Source organism: Nicotiana tabacum, chromosome 17 (assembly GCF_000715075.1).
Source record: "Nicotiana tabacum cultivar K326 chromosome 17, ASM71507v2, whole genome shotgun sequence".
In the NCBI taxonomy this organism is placed as follows: domain Eukaryota; kingdom Viridiplantae; phylum Streptophyta; class Magnoliopsida; order Solanales; family Solanaceae; genus Nicotiana; species Nicotiana tabacum.
Window position 1 is genome coordinate 35,078,127 of NC_134096.1, and position 7,094 is coordinate 35,085,220.

Consider the following 7,094-nt stretch of genomic DNA (forward strand, 5'->3'; position numbering starts at 1 on the left):
GGTTGCCCAGTTTATTGCGGCAGAAAGAAGGTTGTGTATTACAATAATATGGTGGCTAAAGTTGTTAACAAAGTTCAAGGTTGGCAAACGAAATACCTATCATATGGTGGCAAAGCGGTGTTAATAAAATCAGTCCTACAGTCTCTACCTCTACAACTGTTATCAGTAGTTCAACCTTCCAAGGGAGTTCTTAAACAGATGGAGAAAATTATGGCAAATTTTTTCTGGGGAAAGGATGACAACAGATACAAAAAACGTTGGAAAACATGGGGTGATCTGTGCCTACCAGGTCAGGAAGGAGAAGTTGGGTTCGGGTCACTTCAAGATATTTGTAATTCTTTCTGGACTAAATTGTGGTGGAATTTCAGGACTCAAAACACTCTATTAAAAGAATTTTTAGAGGCTAAGTAGTGCAAAAGGCCTCATCCTGTTTCCAAAAAGTGGGCAAATAGTTAGTCCCACATTTGGAAAAGATTGATGGATTGTAAGAAAAATGCTGAAATGTCTATCTTCTGTAAGATTAGACGAAGAGATGTTTCTTTCTGGTGGGATAATTGGACAGTACTGGGAGCTTTAGCAAACATAGTTCTAGGAGGAAGGACATCAAAGAATACCAAAGTGCAGGAATTCATACATGAAGGTGCTTGGATGAGGGACAAATTGATGGGAAAAGTATCTGAATCGACAGTCAATACAATCCAGAAAATAAAAATTAATGTTGATAAGAGAGACTATCCTATTTGGCTATTGGAAAAAACTGGGGAATTCACATGCAAATCTGCTTGGCAAAATCTAAGGAGGAAAGGATGTGGCACCTTTACTAGCAGCAGGATTTGGCACAAACAAATCCCATTCAAGATTTCATTTTTCATGTTGAGGTTGTTGCAGGCTAGAATTCCTACAGATGATGTAGTTAACATGGTCACTTCCAGATGCAGTTGTTGTACTAAGCACGAAGAGGAATCCATCAATCATCTTTTTACCTGCAACGAGATTGCAAGACATGTGTGGAACTATATTTGCAATGTATGTGCCGTCAAATTCAGTCAGGGACATGTTAGACACGTCTTGATGAATTGGTGGATAGCTAAGGCTAATAATGAAGTTCATTCAACTCTATTACAATGTTTACCATCAGTCGTTTGTTGGGATATTTGGAAGAGTAGATGTGCAGCTATGTTTGAGAATAAGAAAATGTCAGCATGGAACATTATTCAACAAGTTTCTAATCTTATGACTTTGATAATTAATTATCAATTCCCTACTCTTCAACTTCCTCAACTTTGGATTGATAAATGTAAGGTTATAGAGAATTTGAAGCATTGTATACAATTTCAGGCAGTCATCTGGAGGAAACCTGAGATGGGGTGGGTAAAATTTAATGTGGATGGGTGTTGTAAAGGAAACCCTGGCACAACAGGTGGTGGAGGAATGATCAGAAACTATAATGGTGAGATGATCAAGGCATTTGCAGAGTTCTATGGCCAAGGGAATAACAACTTAGCTGAAGCTAAGGCTATGTTATATGGTGTCAAACTGTGTTGTAATTGTGGCTTTTCTAAGGTTATAGTAGAATCAGATTCCATGCTAATTGTGAATTTGGTTAACCACCTTGGCAACTCACTCAGATTATTGAGCAGATTAGAGAGGTCACAGAAACTGGAAACTTTCTCTTTGTACATATTTTTAGAGAAGGGAACGCAATTGCAGACCATCTGGCCAAGTTGGGAGAAAGTTCCAAGACGTTTCATATCTTCAACTAAGTTGTTTCTCTTCCTATGAAAATTAGAGCTTCCTTGAAGTTAGATCAAGACAACATGCCGAACTTCAGATTTAGACAAAAGAAGAATCAGTTCACAATCAATGATGTCACAATTTGATTTTGTTATGGATTTGATTGTGCTGATGAAATTATCAAAGGGTAAGGAGGAGTCCTCCACTCTTCAAATAGTCATATGTATACAATATTTCATTAGATTGGTGTACACCAATTTACGCTGTGTAAGTGAGGCAAAGGTTTATGTCCTCCTCCGGGTTGTTGTTAACTTTGATATATACATCCAGGTCATGCCTAACCTTTCCATCATAATGATGGATTTTTTATTATTAAAAAAAAAAAAAAAAACACGAGGGTGCAAAGTGCCAAAATCGTGAGCAAATGGACCTTTGTATATACAGATACATTCTTAATAGCAGGCATAATCTACACACACTTGTTTTGCTGTATGTACCATTTTGTGTGCATACCTTTGCACATTTCAACACAAACCCAAGTCTTGCCAAGAAGTTAAAAGATGAACAAGAAGGAGGTATTGAAGCTAGCAAAAGGTTTCAGAGGGTGAGCCAAGAACTGTATTAGAATAGCAAGGGAGAGAGTGGAGAAAGAACTTCAGTACTTCTATAGAGACCGTCGAAACAAGAAGAGGGATATGCAATCCCTTTTGGATTCAGCGCATCAACGCCGACACTCGCCAACATGCTGTTTGTTTACTTTTAACTATTTCCTTATTTATATCTTTTACTGGTTTGTAGCAATAGGAGCGCCAAATCAATTGCACTTGAAATGGGTGACAAAGATTCGTATAAATTATCCAAAGAACGAGAACAACAAATTATTCGATATTTTTTACTTGTTCCTTGTGCTGATGGGAGTAGCAGGTACCTGATAAAATAGTCTAGCTGCACGCAGTTAGGTCGGATGCCATTTGTCAAAAGAAAAAATCTAATATTCTTATGCTTCATGATCCTGTTATGTTTTTTGCTTGACTCATTGTGTAATTATATTTGTTGTCATTTTGTTCCGGATGAGTAGTTTAGACTTTTTAACTCCCTATCGTTTGTCTTAGGCAGTGTTGTCAAAGGCTCATTTAAAACAAGTGTAAGGCCTGTAGCTCAATAAAGCTCAAGGAGGGCCCTTCGCCTCGCTTAAGCTGCGCTAAGGCATACGTCTTATAGGTCATGCATTCTATGTCTTATCGAGCGGTACTAAGCAATAAAGTATAATTAGCAAAGAGATATAATGATTGTTAAAGGAAACATTATGAATGAATTTGTTACTTTTTTTCCTGCATTACATATATATCTTTATTTTTCTTCATTGCGCTTTTTTTTACTAAAGACCACACCTTAATTGCGTTTTGCGCTTAAAGCCCCAATAGACCTTAAAACACTTTTTTAAAGCTTATCGCCTTTGACAACACTGGTCTTAAACTCTTAGGTATTGTTTTTTTAATAAGAAGGTAAATTTTCATTAATCATAAGGAAATGGGGAATCTATAATGTCGAGTGCGGTATATGCAAATAATATACCGAGTCTGGGTTATACCAAACTGTTGTTATCGACAGTTGTTGCTCTCCAGCCATGTTGTCCATAGAAACAGGAGTACAGTTATCCAGTCTTATCAGTTTTCCTCTCACTGTCTATCCATCCGAGGTTCGAAAGGCTATCTTTGATGTCTTTGACATCACCCAGTGCACTCCAACAGGTTGAGAAATAGATACCATTTCTGCTAAGTATTGCTAAAGAGTATAAAAAATGATTGGGGAACTCTAGAGATCTTCTACACATGTAACATAACATCTATGACGTATGTTATTAGCTTCCTTTCTTCTGTGCCAATCAGTATGTTGTAGCATGATTTCACGGTGAATTTCTCATCTTTCTTTGCTTTCCAAATTGAGAATCAGCTTCAGATGTATTCTGTTCTTCTTGTTTATGCAAGAGAAGTTCCACTCTATCGACTTCCCAATCCTCTGGACTTAATCAGCCGTCCATTGTTATTTCTGCAGTCTGCAATTGTAGCATCTCTTTGGCAGGAAATTAATTTTTCTAAACAGGTTGCACGATTTACGAGTCCTGTCATAATAGTCCTAATTTACATCCATTCCCAACTTCCAATCTTACCAAGTTTTGGAATTCTGTTATTAGTTGTTAAGTAATATGCATGCATCCACAGTGCCGCCATAAGAGGTAGACACTATTTCAGTCGCCCGGTGCCCTTCCATGCCATACTTTTCCTTATTTGAAGATTCTTGTTCAATATTAAATCTCACAAGCCATTTGATAAAGTTAGCTTTTGTTGTGCAACTTGACGTTCTCTTATCCCAAATCCTCCATCGGTTCCCCCCCCCCCCCCCACTTGGGACTTGCATTTATCTAATTATTACTACCTCCGTTTAATTTTACGTGACGGTTTTTGACTGCACGATTTAAGAAAGACAGATATAAAGAAAAACTTTCTGAAACATACCAAAAGACATGACATTTTTGTGGTTATAAGAGTAATTAATTAAGGGTAAACTAGAAAATTTAAAGTTATAGAGTTTCCAAATGTAGAAAAGTGTAATTCATTTTGGACATGCTAAAAAGAAGAGTGTCATATAAAATGGAACATAGGGAATACTTCACTTTTGCTGGCACATGATATAAGGCACTAGGTTTATGGCCATTCTATCCAACACTCTTATCACTTACAGCGAGTTGCCCACTTGCCCTCCATGGATGTCACCCTGGCACACTGTTGCATCTCTTAACTTGGAGTGTATGGCATCCCAAGTGGTAGGTAAGCTTCAGCTCTGCATCCAAAAATTGATGGTAAGAGCTGTACATGATTTCCATCTATTAAAAGGAACATGCTACGTGTTTCCAAGACAATATGCAACTCAGATCGTGTCTCAAAGGTCAAAAGCACCACTCTTAGATGCTTCTTTTTTCTCTTCCTCTTCCTTACACAAGACTCTAGTTTCTTCTGCATATGAAATATGAAACTTTAACTTTGTCCATTCTCTCCTACTATCTGAAAGCCTTTCAGTCATCTTTTGTCCATGTATACTCAACAATCTACTCGGTACCTTTCAGTCATCCTTTGCCCTTTTTTACTAAATAATCTACTCGGTACTTCCATCGCAATCAGAAACAGAAAGGTGATAGGAGATTACCTGACCTTAGTCCCCTTTGTGATGGAAAGCTGGTACACCCTTTATAATGAAGAGAACTTTGACTGTAAAATTGCAGTTTTTTATCTATTTAATTCATCTCTTCTAAAAACCCATCTTATGTATAGTATTCAACAAGAAGGATTAGTTAACAAGGCGATTGGCCTAATTTTCTAGGTCTAGTTTACAAATTATTCTTCTTGATTTGATATTCTCCTAGAATCTGAGCATTCATTAGCAACTAAAACAACATCCATGATCTTTCTTGCTTGCATGGATACATTTTGTGAGCCAACATAAGACTCCCTATGCATGTCTTTAATCTTTCAATTGACACTTGCCATTATCTTGTTGAAAGTTTCTAAGAGACTAATTGGTCTAAAGTCTCTTAGTAATATTGCATTCGTCTTCTTAGATATCTAGGATATAAAAGTAGCAATCAACCTTAAAGTACTGGAAAGTGTTCATCAAGTCTTCTTTCAAGATTCTTATCCCCAAATAAAAAGGGTTTTCTTACGAGATTGGCTAGCATCGTTTGGGGAATAAAAAGCCATTGTATAGCCATCGGGATTAGGGGTTTATTCCTTGCATATCTTAGGTATTGGGAGTAGGATAACTACTGTGTTGCGTAACAAAATTAAGCTCTATACCATTGAGTTTATAAATCTAACAAAAGGACTCACATATATCATTATTTCAGAGCACATATTGGCAGGCATCGTCCCATGAGGTCTTCAGTAGCATTAATATCCTTGTATCATTATTTAGCATGGTGGAAAGCTAGTGAGAATTAATTCTAAACTATGTAACACCAATAATCCAATATAGCTCATATTTGGAAAGATATTATTAGGATGTTTCCTTGAAATGAGGAAATGACTTAAGAGAAAGTTGAAGAGCAGTAAGCTCAGACAAAGTGTCCGTAGTTAGCATGATAAGTTTCTAAAAAGTGATGATTGTTAAAAGCAGCACAACTTTACCTCTTTTGTTCTTGTGAATTTAGGGACATTTGCTACTTGATGCTAGTTAAGATTTTCTTGGTGAAATATGCTAGTGCTCATGTTTTTTTGGAAAAACCACATTGGATTGCTTCTCCTGTTGTCATTATGGAGATAACCACAATTGTTCTCAAAGTTACAGAGTAGAATAACGTTGTTGTCCAAAGATTTGCTATAATTTGGAGTAAATTGTTCTTTGGCCACACATTAAGATTGTATTTTCTTTTCTTCATTTGTTATATTCTACTTCCAAAAAAAGTCTATCAGCATCAACTTTACATGACCCCCCCCCCTTCTTTAGGTCAAGGACCATAAGTTAAGTGACAGATATGGCTGTTGTAAAGTCGAGTCAACACTATTTTTCATTTTTTGTTTGTGTGCAGTTCTAACATAGGTTTAGCCTTTTGCCTTTTTATGTTTTTTATTTCTATAATGGTGGTGTCCACCGGGTATTTGCTATCTCATAACTCTGTTTACCAAGGCTTGGGAGATGGGAAGAACTCACTTAGAGGTTTTTTTTGTTGGAATTTGAACATAAGACCTAATGGTTCTCCACTCACTTCATTGACCACTAAACGATACCCTTTTCCCTTTTTCATCAGTCCACTACTTCATTTAACTCAAATCTTGTGTTGTATATTTGTATTGTTAAATGGTACTTTCACTCTCACTACAAAAAGACAAAACATCGACCCATATGATTTGTTAAAAGATTTTTTGATGCAAATCATGCTGTTTGCTTGTGTCATTTCTTTTATAGGTAAATTATGGAAACTTCATGCATGGGCTGATGAAGGAGAATGTCCAGCTCAACAGAAAAGTCTTGTCCGAATTGTCGATGCTCGAACCATACAGCTTCAACGCACTGGTGGATATTTCCCGCAGCGCTTTCCCAGAAAATAAGACGGCAATAGTACCTCCTAAGAAGGAAGGTCTTGCTATTGTTCTTTGATTTGCATTTCCTATTCTCTTCTTTTGTCTACTCTTTCTTTCTATTTCTTTTTATATTTTTTTTGTCAGTCAAGTATTTATCAAAATATATAGGAAGTAGGTTATGGGAATAAATTTTATCAACACTTATGTTAGCAAACTTATAACATACTCTTGAAATTTTGTGTTTTTCTCAAAAACATTAGAGTGGAAATGTTTGTAGCAGTCAGT

General features: G+C 36.5%; 1 pseudogene; it reads left to right on the plus strand.

Moving 5' to 3' along the window:
* The first annotated feature begins 2,294 nt into the window (after positions 1-2,294).
* On the plus strand, positions 2,295-6,885 carry LOC142171391 (uncharacterized; annotated as a pseudogene).
* The last annotated feature ends 209 nt before the right edge of the window (positions 6,886-7,094 follow it).